Source organism: Lonchura striata, chromosome 2, assembly GCF_050655825.1.
Source record: "Lonchura striata isolate lonStrDom1 chromosome 2, ASM5065582v1, whole genome shotgun sequence".
Classification (NCBI taxonomy): Eukaryota; Metazoa; Chordata; class Aves; order Passeriformes; family Estrildidae; genus Lonchura; species Lonchura striata.
The window spans coordinates 123,457,497-123,480,572 of NC_140704.1; the positions used below are offsets into that span (position 1 = coordinate 123,457,497).

Genomic DNA, 23,076 nt, shown 5'->3' on the forward strand with positions numbered 1-23,076 from the left:
TGAAAGAGTTCAGTCTTCTGAGCATGGATATCTAAGCAAGATGTGATCCTAAAATGACAAGGAGTCAACATCTGGGTATGTTTTCCCACATTAGCAACTGCTGTCCTAAGTATGTGATGTTAAACAGCTGCTCTGTTTCACCCCAGAGGTAAGACTATTCTGTATTGAATTTACATTTAAGTCTCTTATAACTTTCAAGATAAAAAGGTATTAGAGAATGTGTAAAGTAGAGGCACTGAATCTTCACTCTACTTGGTAACTAGAAACTCATGTTTTAATTCAATAAAAAGGTGCTGACATGTTTTAATGTTTTTTCTTGGCACTACCGTATTTCATTATCCAACTACCGTTTCTCATTATCTATGTACTAAGTTGTTCAAGTCAGTAATTTCAGTCTCTCCCCACCATGTATGACTGAAATAACATAGACATATTAACAGCTGGTCCATTCCAAAGTACTGTACCTTTGTCTACAGTTTGCAGTAAGAATGATCTCTATCCTCCCAACAGCATCAAGCCATTGTGCAGGCTGAAAAGCCTGATGGCTTGTGAAGCTGAGTGTCTTAGTAAGGTTTCTTACCATACTGCTTTTTTGTAGAAGAAAAAAGATTGTATAGGATCAGGGAAATAATTTGGGACATGTTTGTATTTAATAATATTACGATCAGGAGATTTATAATGGGTAAAAATGTTGAATGTTTTGTAAATGATGCAGGCATTCTTCCTGTAGTGATTATAGACAGGATACTGAAATGTAGCACACCAATGTCTGTAGTTTCTGTCTGCATTTCTGTATCTTAAATGAGATGAATCATGCTACTAGAAAGAAAAAGCGTGACTATAACACAGCTGCACTGGATGGGACTACAGTTCCCCAAAACCTCCATGACTTTTTGTAAACATGTTCATAACAAGGCAGAAATACGATTTTCTATGCACTTGCACAGAGAAATAAGACACAATTGTGATTTCTTACAGAATTGCTGATGTGAGAATTATGATGTCACTTCTTCCAAAAGTTTCATTGTAAAAGATTCTTTTAAGGTGGCCTTTTTTTCTAAGTCCAGATGGAAGCAGTTAACCATTTTCCTGATTTCTAAGGCTAAACTGAGCTCCAAGTGCACTTGCAAAATCAATGGCTCTGGAGTTAACTTTGTTTACTAATGTAGTTCAAACATTAGCTCAATTATATATTTTTCCCTCAAAATAAGTTCATAACTTTTTTTCCATAAGAGGATATGGTGAGATGATACTTTTCAGTTTGGATTACTGCAAAAGATCTGACTTGCAGTGTAAGAACTGCAAAGAATAACCTGGAAGAGACCCTGAAAATATTTTCAAGTATCTCTCTCCTAAAGTCTATTGAAGAACATACCTGAAAATGGTATGGAGATTTTTATGCTTCTTATTAACTATAGAGTGTCTGAATTATTGCTGTAAAAGAAAAATAAGATTATTGTGGTAGCTGGAACTATATTTTGAGCGAGTAGAACCCTCTGAGTATTCTAAGACTGAAAAAGTCTTGTACATCCACTTTTCCTTCTTTTGCCCTAGCCTTGTTAAACAAAGGCATGTGAGTGTTTTCATAGAGAGGGCAAATGTTCACTTATTTACTGTTTCAAAATTATCTACAAACAGCCATAATTTACTTGTCATGCATGTTAATGAATTGTGCTCTACTGGACTGTTTACCTTCACTAATTGTATGTATTTTTGCACTTGCAATTCAATGCTGTGATCCTTACTCCACAGTGTTAGTTCTAGAGTCACAAGAAAGCCTTACAAGGTGTTCTCTTCCCCTTGTGGAATATTACTCTGTATTCACCTCACATAACACAGACTCTTTATAGATTACAAACGTCATTCAAGTCAAGCCAGTCTGGTTGTGAGTGTCCTCTAAATAAACTTCCTTTTATGTCCCTGGTCTTAAAGTCTGTTCTCTGTCTCCATTTTCTTTGCTCTTTTGTGTGGGCTTGAGATTTATAAGGACTGCTGTTACAAGCTATACATTTTCTTACATTAGTCCTTTTGGTCTCAAGACCTTGGAACAGAGAATTTACAGTGGCCATAAAAAGGACCCCCCAAAAATACCTTTGCAAATGTTCTGAATTTGATGAAGAAAACTCGTGAGATGAAAGGTCATTCCTATTATTCTCCATGGAGAAAACCAGCTCCTGGCTACCATTAAAATTAGTGAGGATCTTACAGCAACTCTCTTTTTAAAAGCTAGAGAAAATTCTTACCATTTTTAGAGTCTTGATCTGTACCTTTGCAGAGAGCCAAGCTGGCTTGAGATCTGAGAAACTTTCATCTTCAGGAAAATTCAAGCACAGCTCCCAGAGTTTTTCTTAGGTCTATGTCTAAGGGAACTGTATTTCTTCATGGAACATAGTGGAATATTCTAAACAAAATACGAAAACCTGTTATAAATAAGCCTAATTAAGCATTTTCAGATGAATAAACAGTAGTTTCATAACCCTTGCTATGAAATCTCATAATCTTATAATTAATTCCATGTTTAATATCAAAATGACAGCTCAATGGAGTTTCTTTGAGGATTAAATAGGGCAATGTATCATATGCAGTTTTCCTGCTCCATATACTTCAGATTTTACATGGGGATGACGTCATACTAGATCCACGTGATCTATTACCTGGATCATGTGTGGTAAATAATGTTGAACCTGGTACCTTGCAAGTGAGATCCTTTTTTGGGATTGCACTCCCTAAGGTTGTCTTTGCTCACATTCCTCCAAACTGGTCATCTCACTCTGAAGCATCATCTGTATAGTCTATAAAAAGTAAGAAGTGAAAATCAGACTTTGGTTTTCTTAGGATGTATTCCAGGATTCTATGACTTGTGTGAGGTATGTTTCCCACTGTTACTAGCACGCTGGATGAGATCTTAATTGATCTCTTGTTCTTTATTTTCTGGGCAGAATGGAGTCTTTGAAGATGAATACTGGCTCATAAACTAAATGCTTTCAGCTGTTGCTGCTGAACACAATTCCTAACAATCTTCTAAAAAGATTTTTGTCAGTTGCTAAGATATTTCAGTGTTTTTATGGAGAAGAAAAGGTTGTATTTTAACCCTTAAACAACTTCTGGATAACATTGCAAGTCATTCTAAATGTGTACAGTAGAAATTTAACAGCTGGAGAAGGAAAGCACTCTTTATTAAGGCAAAGCATTTAGAAATGTGAACACTATCCTGATTAGATGCAGGATTAATATGACCTGTTATGCAGGAGGTCATACTCATTGAGTAAGTTGGTCTACTCTAAACTTAAAAAACATGAATGGATAAACTTAAATAAGCTTGAATATTTCTACTGTGTGTATATGTAGTAACTAGGTGAGAAAAGGTTGCAGGACAAGACCAGTGTGCTGACACAACACAAGGTAGTATTAATCTTTCACAGAAAGCCATTTCAAGCCCTTTCTTCCCTGTATTCCAGAAAGGAGCGACATGTTACATGGTGCAGCTGGCAGCTTGTCTTGGCCTGATAATGCATGATCAGAGCCTCATGAAACAGTTTAGCTGGAACGCCCTCCCAGTACATAAAATATTCTAAATGAAAAACAGAAACACAGTGGGATGAGAGGAGTGTGTTTGGGAGTCAGGCGTGTCTGAGTCCAAATTCTCCCATAACAGAACTTCCCCTCCCTGCCTTTCTCTCTCCCCAGCTGAGCAGGTCACAGTATTCTCTGTCTTGCTGGAGTAAATGTTGACAGTCTTTTGAACCTCTCCAGCAAGTCAGAAGATTACTTCAGGAGCTTTAAATTCTACACACATCACGTTAACCTTGCTGCCAGGCAGCAAGAGGCTGGAGAACAGCTGATGGGAATAAATAGTATGGGAGTCTTGTGACTGCTGCCTGGAATTAATGCAGGGTGCACAAACAGGGGGAAGGGAAAAGAGAAACTAGGATCTCCATTATAGCCAGGGTTGGACCCAAAACTCACATTATTGTATAAACTGCTATGGATGAAGTAGTAAAATCCAGAACTTCCATGTTATTGCATTTGTGTGTTCTCTGTTGGGAAGCCATTTGAGCTGCCACTGTAAGTCTTTGGTGCGATGGGAGAACAAATGTCAAGTAGGATTAAAAGATAAATCCATATTCCATATAGCAGGAAAAAAGTCTTGTTTCCTCTAGGGAACTTGTAGAGGTGATGGGAAGCACCTCACTCTCCCTGTTTCTCTGCTGAAAGCAAGACATCTCAGCTGTTTCCCAACCTGCCATCACGTTTTGTCCCCTTTTTCTGGTATACATAAGAAGTGGCAAACCACTACACATACCACCTGCAGCTCAGACAGTTCATGCTGTTGGCTGAGGAATTCATATTTTGATAGCACACTTTTCAAGAATCCACAAGAAGGAATTTTTGTTTAGTAGATTTAGCAGCCCCCCTCCCACCCAAAAAAGGTAAATTGCATACATAAAACTGCCTTTGAGGGCAAACTCTTGCAGCTGTTACATAGAAAACACCAGAATTAAGGGTGTTGCTTGCTTGTTTTCCAAAATTATTTAATTTTCCAGTGATTAGCTTTTAGATTATCTGTAACTTCTGTGAGCATGTGCTTCTTTCCTGCAAGGTCACTGCCTCATTCAGAGCAGTACATACTCGATGAGCAACTGCTTAATCTTTCCTTCCTTTTGTGTTCCCTGTAGCATTGCTATGTACTACCTTGCTATAAAACCCACACTACTCATCTCATGGAGTTTTCTGTAAGACTGATCGCTTTGGGTTTTCTTTTTAAAGCACTTAATTTTTTTTTCCATTTCTGTGAGAGAAAGAACTCATTTTCTCAAGATTTCCTACAAAATACTAATCCACACTTTAAATTACTAAGGTGGATTTTTTTTTTTTTTTTAAGTAGCACATTCATTTTGAGTACCCAGTTCCAGAAGACTCAAACACAAAGTGATAAGCAGCTTTCACCATGAGAGCAGCCAAAATAAATCTAACACACCTTGTGGAACAACATCTAGGGCCTTTGCGACATGTTGAATACAATTGAAGGACCACAGTTCCTTGAGTTTCTTTCAACTTCTGCAGCAAGAAGAGATCTTGCAATCAAGAGGTACCTATTTTCAAGAGAGTCATGGGCAATGGTCTACTCTGCTTAATCAACTGGACAATTTAACTGAAAATAGTGTGTTACAGTCTTTAATGTCATGGTTTCTTGAATGTACTTGCAGAAGGATACTAGCTTAGGACTATGGGGACAGTCTAATCATTGATTTCTCTTAATTATTGCAATCTAAAATTCTTTTGTATTGTATTTTCTTTTATGAATTTGTCTTAGTTTTTGAGAGTTTTGCTAAATTATGCTTGAATGTGGAAATCAAAAGTGTTCTAGTTTTTTTCACATATTTGGAAATATTTTCTTGGATAACAATATGGAACAAGCTCTTAGAAATGAGAGCATCTCCACTACCTCTTGATTATATTTAATGCTTCAGTTCTCTTGCATAATGCTTTCATGAAAGTTGGGGTAGAAGGAGGAATGGACCGTTGTTTAGCAACTATAATTTGTATAAAATGAGATCTTAGTGTGCTCTTTTCACAATAGTCTTGTTACAATTAACTTTAACACAAGATATTACAAGAACTCTGTAGATTTCCTGCCAGCATGTACTGTTCAGATATTGAAGAATACACTGAAGATGTCAATCCTGTACTGACTTGTGAAACTTCCAGCAGTTCATAACTAGTTCTTTGCCTTAGACGTCACAAAATCAAATCCTTATTATATCACATGAGTTCCATATTAGGCTGGAATTCCAATGGAAATTCATGAGGGACTTTCTGTCTGCAGGGTTTTGTAATGTGGCTATGAATACCACTAAAAATGTTTTTCTTAAAAGCTGGATATCCACACATGTCCTATTGGTAAACCACTGGGTTGCTGAATTAAGGTTTTATTTACCACTGAAATAAATATACTACCCAGTATACACATATTCAGGAACCACATATGGGAACCATTCCTGAGCTATATCAACATCAGTTAAGTTGTTTGCTGTATTTAATGCTGTGTGTTAGTATTGGGAAGTATGATTTAAAATCATTAGCTTTGCTAGTTAATCTCCTCATCTTTTCCAGAGATCTGGAATCTGTGAAAATCTTGGTCTTTGCAAATTTGGAACTGTTTTGCATGCATTTTACTTCTAATTTGTTACATGATGAGATGAGTAATGAGAAATGCTGTCTGAATAAAATTTTTTCCTGAATAATTTAATAAACCATATACATTTTTTCCAGATTATTTATGGCTGTAGCCATTTGATACTGTATATTTTTTAAAAGTTGATTGTTGGCACTAGCTGATACACCTGTCATAGTACCTATTTACAGTATATACATCCTCCCTGCCAAGTTAGGTCATAGTTTGCAATGTGGTTAGCACTGAATTCACAACATGGCATGATTGTGTATAACAATCTGAACTTGTGAAACCAACTAAATGGTGGTAATCTTATAGGGAGTTTTATTAAGTTGTAGCTACACATGGGAATATAGAAAAAATGTTGCTGAAACTAAAATTTATATTATTAATCATTTCAAAATGAATTTTCTTCTTGGTGTGGGTATTTTTGTTCAGGATAATTAACTAACCATAGTTTGTTTATACAAGGTGTGTGTAATCTGTTTATAGAGCATGGCAGCTGACATAATGTAGCTCTTGGAGAGCTGTGACATTCCCTTCCCACAAGTAACATTTGAAATGATAAAACAACATTCAGATGAATAACTCCCCACCAGGTAAAAATCATTACAGCCCACATTCTCCAATAATATTTTCAATCCACCTTGTTAAACCTTTCCACAGAAGCAACCCCACTTGCTGTAACTGTAGAGCTATTCTTTGGCGAGTTTGGGGCCCCAAAAATGTGTCTGAAGTAAATTTACTGTTACTGAGAAGAGTGTTTTTTGTAGACCAAAATGTTATGATTTGGCTCAGACAAAAATAATGATACTTGATTAGGGGATTAGAAACACAAACACACAAGTCCCCTGTCATCTGGTTGGAAATATGGCATAATAGGGCATGAGGAATTTGAGCCCAAGTGTTTGCCATCTTTGAGACTCACATTGTGCCTGGACTCTGAAAAAGTTTTCTCTAAGATCACTACATGCTACTCAGAGGAGAGCTTTCAGAAATGGCAGGATATCAAACTTCTCTATTTGATGGCCTCCTAAAGTATGCATCATTTTTTGCTCCAGGGTCCATGTGAATGTCTTTTTTCTGGACTGGTGTATTTGTCCCTGTAGAATTACAAAGCAGGGAGCATATTATTGTGGGATCTGCTCTGCATGGAAGTGTTGTGCAAAGATGGACAATATACCTACTGCCTACATCTTCTGGGAGGGACACTGTGCCAAGAGGGCTTAGAGCTGATGTGAATGGCTCTGGCTTTGATTTGCAGCACAAGCACCTCAGCAGGCCTGTGTTTGATGGATTCAAACTCCCAGGGGAAAGGTAACCTGGCAGAAGTGATGTCTGCTGAGGATTAAATTTGTTGGCCTTCAAATAGCTTAAATACATGTAGCGAGTGGATACAAACTAGAATAAATTATCCAGGGAAGCAGTCTGGCACAGGACTGAGGGCCGTGTACATCTCTTTCTTCAGTCTGCAGTGGTAAAGCAAAGAGGGAAGCACAGTTAAAACAAGAAATTGTGTTAACAAAAGAGAGTGGAGAAACATTGCCTCTTCTTGTGCAGTATTGTGCAGTATTCTTTTCCCCCTAGATATAGCATCTTTCAGTTCTTCATGCTTGCAGCCTGGCTCCCAGGACACAGTAGAAAAGAAAAAGAGATGTAGCTGGCTTGGGATACAGATTTCTGTCAGTGAGGTCCTCCTCCACCCTGAAGGAAATCCATTGCCATACAGTATGTCCCAGTGCTGAAGCATTGCCGGTGTTCGTACACAAGTGAAGATGTTTGCTCTGGAGTCTCTGTGCTCTCCAGCCTGTGGAGACTCTCACAGTCATGCCAATGGACAGCCTAGAGGGCTCTTCTGACTTGAAAATTCAACTTGCAAGGTACACTAGAGCTGCTCCTACCCATCTGTTGATTTATTTACACAGTAGTTTCTTCTTATAACTGCTATTTGCTGGTAATAGCACCTCCTTCATCTTACTTTGACAGCACATGAAATAGGTGCAAATGAGCTAGCTATTTACCCATTTGCCAGCTCTGAGCTGCAAACTCTGTAAGTATGCCCAAATTATCCATTTCTGCAGAATTGTGACTACAGCTGAAAAGTTAAAAGAGAGTGGACAGGATCGTGTTCTGCAAATAAGTGAACTTAGTCCTGAATTCTATAAATGCAGTAAAAGTGAGTGGGCGATTGCAGTTAACCTTTCCATAGCTGCACTTCTGCAATTTGAGATCCAGCAGGCATAGGTGAAATGGGACAGTGACTGTTTGTCTCTACCTGAAAGATATGTCAGGAAAGACCCCTGGCTGGTAGAGTGGTTACCTGGAAGTGAGTAGAGACTCATATTAGGAGAAAATTTCCAGTTTTATTTAAATAATAGGATATTTTGTTATTTAATTCAGTGAGATAGGCTGTCAGTCCCAAATCCTTGAGCATATAAGAAGACTGCAGCATGAAGAGGTGTTACTTTCTTACTGTATGTAGGGCTAGGATGGATGTCAGAATCAGGTAGGGGGTGAAGTGGTAGGAAGAGAGGTCATTTTTTCAGTAGGTTGGACAGTGAGATATTCACTGTACCAAGCACCTGCCATACTGAATGGTGTATATATAGCTGTTTCCAAATGATTTTTCTGCTGAAACCTTTCAAGCTGCTGTGGCAATGATACAGTATGTAATGTATGCTGGTTTCTCTGTGTAGGATGTTGTCATGCATCTCTTTTGTATCAACCTGTGACTATGTGGTTCTTTAACTAGTGGATGGGTGCTCAAGTCTTCCTCATGGGGTATATCATGTAAAAGCTGCAGGTTTTTCTTCCTAATACTTTTATTTTGCATATATGATGTGTACCTGAAATATTTGTCCTTGGTTTTTGTAGATTTTATGTGACATATTTGCTGTCTTCCAGAAATGTCCAATATATTACTAGAATTTTGAGAGAGGGAATAAGATGACCTACTGTGTTCTATTTCTGGGAACATTCCTACATGATAGTTGTGTTTACACTGACGGTATCCTCAAGCCCACACTTAAAATGTAGATCAAACAGTATTGCCAGCATGTTTTTTCCTTGAGAGTTTTTTCCAAATATGGAGTAATATTTGCTGCTCTGCCAGTATTCTTGCAGCTAGTATCTGTTTTATATTTCAGTGCAATTCATTTTGTTAAAGAAAGAAAGAAAAGCATAATGGCCAATGTCTGGCTAAAACATGCAATTGGGAGTATTGAATATGTTGTGATTTCAGATGGTAAATGATAAATAAATATGCAAGGAGCATGCAGCAATGAACTGTTTGGTATAGTGTTGCTATTCTACTATTGCTTTTATGTTCAGATGACACTAAGATAGTCTTGTAATGGCATAAAATAGAAATTGGGTGATTAAGAAGTCTGCTCTCAAGCTATTTAATATGCAATGTACTGCTAAGAACCCTGCTACAGTGGGGATACAGATATATAGCTGGGCCTCACACATTTGATTCATGGTTTGTTAATAATATGTGATCAGTTAAACAGTACAGAATGAATATATAACATTATTTAATAATTTAGAAATCACAAAATTTGCTAAATAATAGGGTAAGGAAAATTGAGTTTGTGTAGCTTTTTGTCATTGCAGAGCAGTCCAAGCTAGCCTTTAATTTTCATTACTGGGTCAAGTTACAGTGTCATTTATAAAAGGCACATTTTAACAATCTTCATTAGGAAAAATTCTATAATTTTTCCTCAAGGGTCATAAGATATTGCACAAAAACCGAAATAATCTTAGGCTACTGATCTGAAAAATGCTTTCTTTTTTTACATTCTTTGCACCATAAGAGGGCAAAAGCCCAGTATCTGTGCTGTTACTCACTTTGGTATATTTCATCCTCTTCAAAAGGCTTCATCTCTCTGGACAGCCCAAACGATTAATCTAGGAGAAAAGAGTCAAGCACTTAGTAGCAGAATGTTACTTTATTGAGCACTTAAACTGTGGCCAGGAAAAGCAAATACACTCTGAATCAACCCAGTGCAGTGAAGTGGAATATAAATGTTGCAGAGCTTATCTATGGAAGCATGTTGTCATTTCTCTGAGGTTTCTATCAAACTTTTAATCAAAACCATAGCTGAAATTGGCCCACATTACTGTGATCATTTTTGAATGTTCTGTACTGTTAAGTCTAGCACACAGATTTATAATGTTTGAACACTAGCACTTTTGCCAAAAGTTACAAGAAAGTTGCAGGCTTCAGACACACATCATCAGTACATGTAATATATCTACTTCAGAAGCAAAGAAAAGTGCACTGGAGATGGCCACAAATGCACTCCTGTGGCTAGAACCAATGATCCAATAAAGCTGCAAGATGATCTGGGAAATGTATTACTTTAATGAATAAGGTGGAATGTATTCACAAAGACCAGCTGCAGATCAGGTAGGCTAAAGGCCTGTATTAGCTCCTGTAGAAGTCAGTTTGGAAAACCTGTAGTTAGAGTTCAACACTAAATTGGCCTTCACTGAATGGCAGTGCTGCCGGCACTGATTTAATATCTCGCTTAGTGATGTGTTTTTTCTATTAGTTCACTTTTCTTAGCACAGTTGGTCATTGTGCCTCTTATCTTTCTTAAATACATATTGTGAGGGTCATACCGAAATATGTGAAGATAATCTCCATACATAGTCCACAATGCCTACTGCACGTGCCTGAAGTTCATGTTTCAAACTTCAGGCAGAAAGATCCTAGCACTGCCATAAGCTCTAGTTTAGGCTTCACTTCCTGTTTTGTTGTTTTCAGTGCATGTAAACAAGCACTTGCTCGCGTGTTCTGATAGCCCATGGAAACAGACATGTCTATAGGCAATTTTGGGTTTTTTTTGTCTGATAATACAACTACTAGAATAGCTGTTAGTCTAGTGACTTCATATAACACTAGATTTTATATGCAGACATCAAAAAACACAGGTACCTTATGTTCTAGGCATCTTTGGTTTATATTAGAAACACAGAAAAGAATACAAAACAAAAAATGAAAACCAGGAGTTGTTCGCCTAATTTCACAGCTGATACTTTTTCTATGATGGCAGTATTATAAAAATGCTTCAAGAAGTATCAAAAGAAAAAATATTTATGTGCACATAATACATAATGTTAGTGAAGTAATTATTTAGTAAACTATACTAGTTAATCATGACCTCGTTAAAGGGTTTTGAGAAATGCAGGTTGATCACAAGCATATAATGAATCATAAGGTAAGGAAAGGATATACTAACATTGTCATTTATTGATAGTTTTTTCCAAGAAGAACACCGTATGTTGTTTGTTTTAATAATGGAATAGGTGTGAAGAATAAACTTCATGTAAGGATCAGCAGACAGTGTAAAATGTGTATTTTACTAGTGGTTTGACAGTTTAGTTGCTTGTTTCTAACTTTTAAAAACTAGAAAATAAAAATAATATATTTATGGTGATTAGATGAAATATTGAATTAATTTAATGAGGCGTGTTGAATTAGGAAAAATGTCATTCATTTGGTTCTCCTTTTGCTAAACTTTATCTCGCTGGGAACTGATCTTGGAAAAAAGTCATTCTGTACTCAATTTTGAAAGGGTTTCCATTTGGTTTCATGATATTTTTCCCAATGTTTTAAAGGTAAATAGGCATTCAAGCCCTCTAGATACTCTGAAGAGTTAAGTGACCATGATCAGGGTTTTCTGAGGCAGTCACATAGTTAGCTGGGGGAAAAAATTACTTATGTTTATGAAGCATCCAAGTCCATTATCCTTTATGTAGCCAAGACCCCAGATTACCCTGATGTTCTTGGCTGAGTACATGATGAATGGGTTGGCTGGAGGAAGGAACTGGTAGAATTTGTAATTTCCATGTATCTCTGGGAGGTCCCTATGAGGAAGTCTCAAGCAGTAATTTGAAGGCTCCTCACATTATGTAGTTAAGGATTATTATTTTTCTATCTTTTGAAATGAATTGCATAAGGTAATTTAGACAATAGGAGTAGTAAGTGAAATAAAATCATTCTAAATGGAACTTTGTTTCCTTCTTAACACATCATCCATTTTGATTCTTACCTCCTTCCTGTCACTCTAGCATCTGAATGACTTAATTTTTCATGCCTCTGTTTAATATTTGCCCTGTAAATTAACAGAATAGTGGTGTCTACATCTAAATTACTAGATTGGGGTGGGGTGGGGGAAGGAGTCTTCCACTTTCTGAGTTCTTGGTGAGATTCTGCCATGCACCAGCACACACCAGAATTTATGAAGAAATAAAACCGAGGCGTTCTGTCTAGAAGTATTCTCCAGTGACCACCATCTTTGTCCCAGCCAAGCCATGGTCCATGCCATAATCCACTCAGTCTAGGTGCTGCCATAATCACCAACGGTGCTTACTCCATACAAAAGGAGGGAGACACTTAGAAAGTCATCTATTCTTCATAGATCTGTTAGCAGAAATACTATTTACATATCCATAACAGAAAAGGTCATGGAGCTTACAAAACTTTTTTGTGTTAATGTCACCCATTGAAAATCATCAGGTAGCACGGATCACGGAATTACTTTCAGCTAAGCCAGAAATACAAGAGTCAGATGTTACAAATAAACTCCAATTTCAATTGATTGAATAATTATTTTATTCAGCCAATTTTCTTTAGAAAATGTTTATATCAAATAGTTTGAAAACTGTTCCAGAAGTCAGTTGTTGTTTTTCATTGGGAATGCATGAGCAAATGGAAGGTCATTTGATTGATACTAGCATCACACATAAATATGACGCCTCATTCTATCTTAATATATGTGACAAGCAACTTCACTCCCAGCAAAACTAAACCTGGATGTCCTTTTTGCTAATTTAAACAAATATTCAGTTTATTCAGTTTTAATCCTGTTTGTAAGCAAACAATACACTCCTGCGTCCCTTCCAGAAACAAATACCTCTGTATGTTTGAAGACAAAACTTTAATCTGATACAAGTTCATCCTTCCTGGTATCATTTAACTTGATGTCAGGGTTTACTGAAAGTCTTCATTCAGAACTTTTAAGAACACACTGTTTTTTGATGGAATAACCCTTTTGTGAACCACATTGCTGCCTATAGAAAATGTTGACTCTTGGTTGAAATTGCTGGAAAACCAGAAGTGCTATGTTGGATGTACTTTCTCCATTCTTCCCATTCCCACTTACTTCTGTGTCCAGCTTCCTTGGTCAGATTACACTGCCTGTAAAGCATTTAAATGCCTCTAAGAGCAGTGAAATTCAGTAGACTGTGAAGGCAGACAGGACAAAATGTTAGAAGAAAACATTTGCAAACAATTGTTTTTCTTCCTTTTTCTCCTGGCTTTGAGGTCTGTTACTCTGAAGTAGTGATTTACAACAAGATCATGTTACTTAACATATTCATCATAGTTTTGACAGCTTAATAGGTTTCAATAGCACATTTTAAAAAGCTGACAAACATTTCAAAATATAATTCCTGATATGTCATTAAAATAATGCTATTCTAAGGTATTTCCTTTATAAACAAAATAAAACAATACAAAACTTCAAACAAAAATTCACCATGCTTTTAAGGGCTTAAAACAATGATTTTTTTTTTCTTTGAGGTTTCACAAGTTCTGGAACAGTAAATAAAGCATGATTTCTAATGTGTTTCTGTGGCCTATAAGAAAGCAGATACAATAAAACTGTAGTTTACACAGAGCAGTTGAAGAAGTGTTAATTTATGAGGAACAGTCAGCCCTATTGTCTAGATTTGCTCCTTAACAACAAAAAACTCTGGATAAATCCTGACTACCTTGAATTCCGTGGGAATTTAATCACTGACTTCAACAGCTTGGATTGTACTAGTACTAGTAAATAAAAAATGCTTGGGGCTCTCCTCTGCACCACTGCATTGTAGTTGCCTACTGGGACTATCTTCATGCCCCTTCCCAAGCCCTGCACAGGAGTGCTGGGGTAGAGATGTAACTGACCCAGGACTAAGTCACACCCAAGACTTTTCTGGAAATCAGCAGCACAAAGTAACATAGACATGAGTGCTGAGGCAAGAAATTCACCTTCTCCTCCCAGTCTCTTTTAGCTAAAATATACTTGTCCCTTGTTTCTCCTATAATTTCAATATCTGAAAGACTAGATTATAAATATGGGATCACATGATTTTTTGCCAGTGCAGTTCAAAGGGATCAAGAACTTTTCCAGTGAAGTTGATGGTTAGTTGAAAGCTTGATTTGACTGAATTCTCCCCCCTCAAAGTAAAAAAAGAAAAAAAAATCTGTAGAGTAATAAAATTTTAAGTGTCCTTAAAACTGTAAATGTTAAGCAACTATTTTATTTAATTACTTACCATATGCCACATTTGGCACACACTAAAATCTGTAGGATTTTTATGTGTTTCTTACTGCTCCGTAACTAGTACTTAGTTAAATATTTAATCTAAAACTCCTTAAATACAGAAGTGCCCTGCATGAATTTATAGTCTTCTGTCATGCAAGAAAGGAAGAGGTAAAAATTTGCAACTCTATAAAGCTTTAGAGAGTAAGAAACCATATATAATGAATAGGAATCACCTTCCCTCTGGATCACTGAAACTTAGGTCATATGCTCCATCCAATTTGACAAAATTTTTACAAATTAAATTATCCTGTAGTGCAAACTTAGTGCATCTTCCTATCTGCCATGTATCTATTTGAAAGCAAATATTCAGTTCAATTTTCATGTACAAATACATGCTCTTTCAGACTGGCAAGTCTAAAAATGTTTCATCTAAATGTGCAATTAAGTATTTAAATTAAATTTGTGTTTTTCCTGTTGATCATCTGTTGTGTATCTTCTCTCAATTATGACTCCAGAGAGTTGAAAATAAGGCTTTGTCTTGTATGAAAGTCACAGTATGAAAGATATTGAAGGCAGAAACAGCTGTATGGCATGCTAAATCAAATAAAACTTATTACAATTAATTTTTGTAGCCTTATTTAAAAATAAAATTGTTGCCAGACGAGGAATTTTAAACCACATAGAGAAAGAATTTCTGCCTTTTGATTCCCTCTTTTAGGTTGTAATGGCATAAAAAAAAACTGGGGACGAAGAATGGAACAAGAAGTATTCACTTAATGAAAATAATTATAAAATTAAATAAAATACAAGCAAAGCCATAGTTCATCTGAGTCCAAAGGACTTGAACATAGAGCCTTCTCTACTCTACCTTTTCTTAATAGTGACAGACTTTCATATGTGACAAGGAGAACTATGGGAAATGTTTCACTTTTATTTTGCCTAAAGAACCTGCATTTTTTTCCTTGAAAGTGATTCCATTGGAAATATGGAAGCACATGGAAATAAAAGTGAGATTTTTTTTTTCTGAAAAATTAATGATCCAAAAGAATTTGTTAGTACTTGTGTGCTTTCCAAATGTAAAATGGAAAAGATGTCTCCCTCCTGGAATTTTTTTTGGTTATTGTTATTTTTTAGAATGGATGAAAATTACAAAGCTTAATATTGTCAACAAAAGTCCTAAAGTCTTCCTCAATGCTGGTAACATATGGCATTCTTTAATTTTATGTCTCTCTGATCACCAGGGTCATTAAATCAAACCATGATCTAGAGTCATCAAAGGGATAATGTACCATGGAAAGATGAAGTTAATTCAATTGCAATAACTTTATTAGCACTACATGGTACCCAGGTACAGTGGAAGTTAATGAAGGCAATGAATAGTCAACATCTGTTCATTGAAAATAATTTAGCCCTAATTTAGTGTAGAGAGATAACTCCTGCACTGAAAGATCAGTTTTTTCTATTGCTGCCTAGTATACAAAATCAGCATACTAATTTTGCACAGATTTCTAATGGAACAGTCCTGACCTTGTATCAGAAATGAGAACTGTGATTATGAAGAGTAAATAGTTTTTGTCTGAAAGTCTGGCATTCTTTGATCATCATTTTTAAAATTGCTTAGGTGGACATTCATCAATGATCAACTGCAGGGCTTAGAATAATAATGAACACTGTGCTCATCACTGGGGAAAGGTCACTTGAAACTCAAAATTTGTTCCCGTCCTGTTCATTTTTTTTTAATATACCTCTTTATTTTTATATGCTCATCTGTTGGGTAGCCTACTTACCAAGAAACTTAGTTGAAAGCTGAGGATTGAAGGTGTACTGACCTTGTGGCATAGAATATTTCCTTCTCATCTAAAAGAGTAAATACTCAATGCTGTTAATTAAGACTTAAATGAAAGAGATAGTGTTTCTTGTTGCTGTTGGTTTCATCTATAATTTTTCAAGCTTTCTTGGAAGCTGTCTTAATGAAGCATTCCTCACAGTGAACTGGTTTGTGCAAACCAAACATTTGAAGAAGCATGTTACAAACATGAATCAAGCGGAAACAGAGGGCTTAAGGCCCTATTTGAAAAAAAAAATATATTATTTGTAAGTTATCTTCCCTTTTTGGCTTAGAATATTCCGCCAACATCATAATTTCTGGAAAGATAGTATCCAGGAAGAATTTGAAGCTAGTTGTTTCATGTAATCTATTTTCTGATAGCTAATAGTGGACTGTCCATTACTTATTATTTAGGAAATGGATTGAAAGAACTCAGCTACTAATGTAAAGTCCTGTAAGTCAAATACATACTGGAGTTTAAGCATAATAAAGTATTTGCCAAAAGGTAGCAAGGAGAGGGAAACTAAAGGTATGTCTAAAATTGCTTCTATAAGGCTCTGAGAAAATTTTTATTAGGAAGTTCTTTCCCTTCTATAACAGCAAATGCATGAAAGACAGTGCATCAATATTCTGTCAATGGCAGATGAGCTTCTTTATGAGTAAATAAGTGTTAGAGTTGCAGTTATTCACATTTAATGGTATCCTTAGGAAAGACACAGGTTACATTTTTTCTTTGTGCTTCACTGCAATCACTTTCTTACCCGTTAATTCCTGAAGAGATCTGAGCACTGCAGCTCTTACAAATGACTGATGTAACAGGTTCAAGAGCCAGACAGGCATAAATCCCTTTTCTTAGATGTCTTCTAGGGTGCTGACAAACCTGCAATCAGCAACACGACAGTATGGTATGTTTAAAGCTGTGGATGAGCCTCAGCCTTTCTATTTAATGACATATTTCTTGTAAGCAAATATGCAGTGGAAACTGAACTCTGTGTGTGTGTGATTTTGTGTGTTTTGGTATTTAATGCAGCTGTTAAATACCAGATTAATGTCTCTGTACAAACCTACTCAGTTAGCCAGGTCTGAATAAATAATGTATTAAGTCTTATTCTGAGTCTCCTAATAAAGCACATTGAACCATTCCTTTTAATATTGTTGCTATAACCTAACATAAGAAACTAGTATTACTTTCTTCACAATAGGGAAGTCAAAGATTAACAGAGTCTCAAGTGGAATCTTTGTGGTAAAGAACCAGGGTCAGTAGATTGAAAGGTTACCTTAAATTACCCCAGCAACAGTTAACTTCCAGAAGTTCAGATTTATCAGTCCACTCTCAAAAGACTAAATTTACTCAAATAGCAGGTAATTTCATATCTGTAAGTAGCATAAAATGCAATGGATTGGGCAGTAAGAAAGAAAATGCTGATTTACTAGAAGAGTTAATTAATTTACTTTGAAAAAAAAAAATTAAAATATAGTGCTTGGCTTAAAGGTGTGGATTTTGACTTGGGATCATAAAAAGGAGATCTGACTGTTTTAATTCCTGACACAGTTCTTCCAGTCTACTTTCAGAAGCTTTTTGTAGCCCAGAGTGATAGACAGCAGAGAAATGATTTTCTAATTTTTATTTATTTTAGCTGATCTATAAACAGTGCTTTGACCTTAAGATTGAGATTCCAGAGACTTATTCTCCTTGGAACCAGGAAGCTAAAGAAACCCAGACAAAGTCACGAACAGGGGCAACTTTTTTTTTTTTTCACTTGTCATGAGGAGAATAAAGCTTTTATCATTGCTGATAAAAAATGACTGCAACACTTATTGCTTTCAATGTAGGAAGCTGCAAGATCAAGGTAATAGGGCATTCTCCAAAGGACACAATGGGAAGTAAAACCACTATTCTAGTATAGTGAAATAGAAATTCTTACGAAAATGTGGTCATCCATTTTAAACTGAATGATACTCAAGGAAAGAAAAAGACCATAGCTGGGCTTTTTTGGTGCACTATAATCACAGTCAGCCTAAAGCCCTGAGTAATGAAGCAGATGATCCTATGTGAGGTTGTCCATCTAAGCTTCCCAGCAGTAAGGAATTTACTATAACAATTTATGGACTTTGGTTCCCATGGAAGGAAATATGTGTATGCCTATCCTGATGTAACTGAAAGTAAAAGCTGAAAAATAAAGTAACTGTTCCCAGAGCTTTTCACGTTCGACTTGATTTCTGCATTAATCATCTCTATCACAAACAGTCCTTGGCTGTAGTCCATGAAGACAAAGGAATAATTTCACAAAGCAAAGGAAGACATTATTCATTTACTTGTGGACATCCTCAGTCTGAAAGGTAATCTTTCAATAACAGAGAAATTTAATGTGGAAGCAGTGATATTGACAAGTAAGGTTAAACAGACTGAAACAATGTTGAGTTGCACTTCAGATGCTGGATAAAGACACTTCTCTTTGCCCCAATGTGTTTGAAGCTTTGAATCCTGGAAAAGTTAGGGCTAATCTTAACTTTTTTTTTCTTTCTCTTTCTTTTTCTGTCAAATGCCAGTTAGAGAACCAATCATAGTGCTTATCATGTAACTTAGAAGATTTCCCACAAAATTTAAAAGGTTTTTCACAAAAAAAAAAAAAAAAATCACAAGTAAAAAGTCTGAGAGATAATAATCTGTATTAATGTGCAATGTAATTCACAACCTTCTCCCCTACAGCTGAGTGCTGAGATGCTCAGAGCCTGGAAGGACAGAGAGAGAGTTAATCAATCCATGGAAACTAATTTCTGAAGTAAAAGATACAAAGCTGATACAAAATTGGAATTTCTTTCAATGAAGAGTTCTGCAGGAATGATTATTTTGGTAGAATGCATAGGAAAGCTTTTCCTGTGTCCAGTGGGAAAATTTTGCTCTGTGATGTTGAAGCCACTGAGTTTGGGCTGTGTTTCCCACAGCACCTTTGGATGCAAGGTGTCCTAGGAGGGCATTCAGCAGTGATGAGCTGCAGGGCTTGGAGCAGGGTTCCCAGATCTTCCCACCCACGGGGACACCTGTGGCATGAGTGCTCCTGTTACAGACAGGGAAATGCTGGGAGCACAGGAGGTGAGCTGATGAGAATTTAGACAAAGTTTCTAAAAAAATAATTTTTCCTCAAAAGTTTGCTTGACCGGCCTAATATCATAAAGTATTTTGATCACTATATTTTTCAGAATAAGACCCTTTCACTATAAGTTTTCAATTACTTCAGAGAGTGGCATTATCACCATGTCTCCTAGCTTCTGTCTTATCTTTTTTGGCATTAACATGTCTATAATTAATTAAAGGGTTGTGATCAAGAATGCCTTTCATGTGTCTGAATTGATGTATTTTCCTCTGTAAGATGAGGGTATAGAGCTGATGAATGAAAGATCCTGGTTGTTTTCTTGATTGGGATTTTTTTAGTTTCTTTGGGTTTTTTTGTTTGTTGTTTTTTTTTAGGGGGAAGAATGTGAGAAGAGGGGTAAAAGTAGAAAAGTTTTGGGATCTTGGGAGGTCATGGATTCACAGTCAGACAAGGTTGCTCAGGGTTTATTCAGGAAAGTTTTGAAAATATCCAAGAATGCATATTCAACCGCCTTTCTTCTGCTGTTTTTCCCTTGCTGACGTTTGTGTCTGCTGCCTCTTGCAATAGGACTGTGTGTCTCCAGCACCATTTTCTCTGTAACCCCTTGGCAGGTAGCTGAAGGCAACAACACTACTCCTACCTCTAACCTTTTTCTCTTCAGATTGAACAACCTCCCAACACTGTCAGTTGCTTTTCATGCACCAGGTGCTCCAGCCCCCTCATCTTCTTGGTGGCCGTCCAATGGCCTTGCTCCAGTTTCTCAATGTCTTTTTTCATTTCTCATACAGCAGAGCCTAAAGCTGGAGGCATAAGTCCAAACGTGGTCTCACGAGTGCTAAATACAGGAGAACAAATGCTCCCCTTGGCCTGCTAGCAAGAGTATACTCCTGCTAAAGCTGCTGAGTGAGCAGCTGTCCTTCCTCCCTGCAGAGGTAAACTTCTGGGTTTTGTTCACCAGCACCCCTACTTCCTTGTCTTCTTTCTCTCCTATCAGTGCCAAGTCTTTACTTTTACATGCTCTTCTTTCATGCCAGATGCAGAATTCTGTATTTGTCCTTGGAAAATTGTGCCTGCAGAAGTGTACTCTTGCTCATGCTTTAAACCCTGGGTTGTAGTCATTGACACATTACTTGAGTAATACAAACCAAATACTACTGTAGTCCTTAAGTACTTATAACTGTGTCTTTTTTCAGCCACAAAAATTGGCAGAGAAAAACAAGAAAAAATAATTTAGCTTTCTGAAGTGAATGTTGTCCCTGTAGGAACTAAACTGTATCCCTTTGGATAATATTTTTTTTTCAGTGGCATTTTTATTTTAGCACCCAAAAGCTATAAATATTAAATGCACATCCAAATTTATTGCAAATGTTACTGTGAGTGTATTAAGACAGCTATTTATTTATCTGTGCCTGAATGAGATATAAATTACCTTATTTGCCTAAGTAAGCACCACTAAAATTTCTGCCACGCATTCAGGCACTGAATCCTAGTGAAGGCTTCCAAGACATGGTCAGCAGCTTCTGGGCTTAGTTCCCTCTGTGAACTCAGCATTCAAAGAAAGAGGATGAAGACTCTTTGCCAGATAAGAGAGGGAAAAGCATTTTGTTATTAGTATGCAGAGATGAGGAATTGTGTGACTCAGTTTGTATAAAACCACAATCTGAATAAGCCCGGGTGAGACTTGGCAGGTGAATCCACCAAACCAGCCTTTGAGAATGTCCCTAAAAACCTAATTGGTGACACAGCCAGATGAAAGAAAAATAAAAATGGCTGTGATGATCAATCTTTCCAGTGCCCCATAAAGGGCCAAAAGGCTGCAGTGCATAAATCCTTTTACAAATCTTTTTCTTTTATTACTCTTGTTTAGTGTCAACCTTATCTTGCATTTAAGACAGCAAGTGTGATGAAGTCTCTGCAGGATTGACATCAGTATGCATTTTCACTATGCATTTTCACTCCACAGATGGAATTAATACTTGACACAAGCAGTTCAAAACTGACTTGTTTTTCGACATAGCCATCTGGTCTTTTTTATTCTCAGTGCTGAGGACACAGGTACCTAATATTCAGGGTATTCCAGCAGGTCAAATCTCTCTCTTGGAGACCTACTCTGCTTGTTTCAGTCTTCCATTCTGGATACAAATTCTACAACTACATATGGACTTATAAAAGAGCCTAAATAGCACTTAATACAATTTTGCGCACTTTAATATTAAAATATATATTCACAAGTAAGATGCTAACTTTTTTTAAAGGGTGACTTTTAAAACAGATATGAAATGTGATTTTTTAAACCACAATGAAAATACAGTTGTTCAATAGGGAGGCAAGTGAAGTCTACATCTAATCCATTTCACTGCTTCATTCCATTGCTCAGTTTCAGTCTACCACAAAGATCAGGAAAAGAGCTGTTAAGATAAAGGATGGGAGTTTTGTATTGGAATTTCCCTGAACCTGATCTTGTTCTGAATTTGATGAGATTGTTTTACTGCCTAGTGGAAAGGATTAATAGTGGGTAGACAAAACTGTTAACAATGGCAAAAAGTTTGTCTATAAAGAGTTGAAATATCAGCTTGGGATGCACAAATGGAAAAAAGCCTAATATTTTCTGACCTCCTTCTGTATTTGTCATTGTCCACCCAGTTGTTTTATTATACAAATGCTTTGCTGTGGAATGGAAAATCCCTGTTTGACTCCTTTTCTTGTGTAAGTTCATAATAAGCCCTTTGATGGAGTGGAGATCTAAGGCAAGTACAATAGAAATCAGTCTCAGAACTTTCTCCCAAGATTTTTGAGAACTTTTAGAAATTAATGCTGTTGTGACTTCTCAAAAAAAAACCTCAAAAATTTTTGTAATGTGATCTCAGAAATGCAGCATGCAGCACTTCCATACTAGCCCTATCTCTTGGTCATCAGCTGAAGTTTTATTGAGAAACAAAAACCTAAAAGTCCTGGGAGCACAGCAGGTTATAGGTTTGTACTTTTTTTCAGGGGCTATTTCTGATCTTGTGATGCAGCTGTGGTGAGGTTAGTGGATCAGAACAAGAGGAGCCAAAAATTATATACATGGCACATGATTCTCTATCTGAAGCAATAAGTGCAAACTTCTTAAGGCACTGGAGAACTCCAGTGACTTACTGTATCTGGATGGCTCTGATAAGCTTTAAAATAGCTGTGTAACAGTCATGGTGATCTGTGTAGTACAGAGCAAAATATGTAGCCATTTATTACAGATATGTACTCCTAGAATCATGAATCTTTGGAAGTATTGAATGTTTGAAACAACTAGTGAGCAAAGCAATGAGGTAAACCTTCCTACTTTATTTGGTCTGGGCATAGCAGACAGTGATTTGAAGTAATTATCTTACATATTTTATGTTTCTGGGACCAAAAATCTCATGAGATAATGGCACTGTGGGAAATCAAAAGCAGAATATATGTTTGCATATTTCAAACCCCTTCCCCTCATTCTTCCCCTTGGCTGGGTTGACGTGCTCAGCTCTGAGCCACCACTCTGCTGTTCAAGGTGTGTTGAACCTGGCCAGGCTGGCAGGGTGTGATGCTGGTGGATAATGATGCAGAGTGCCTGCTCGATGAGGGGCTGGCCCAGCGCCGTGGCAGGTCCATGATGTATGCACCAATCCAGGGCACAGATTC

General features: G+C 36.8%; 1 protein-coding gene across 2 annotated transcripts in view; it reads left to right on the plus strand.

Moving 5' to 3' along the window:
* The window catches only part of C2H8orf34 (chromosome 2 C8orf34 homolog), a 262,725-nt gene that overhangs the window by 203,383 nt on the left and 36,266 nt on the right, over positions 1–23,076 (plus strand). For both annotated transcript variants that reach the window (XR_014953440.1, XR_014953441.1), the window contains exon 15: positions 1–23,076. This exon is cut by the window's left edge and continues 14,924 nt beyond it; it is cut by the window's right edge and continues 36,266 nt beyond it. The gene's annotated coding sequence lies outside the window, so the exon portion shown is untranslated.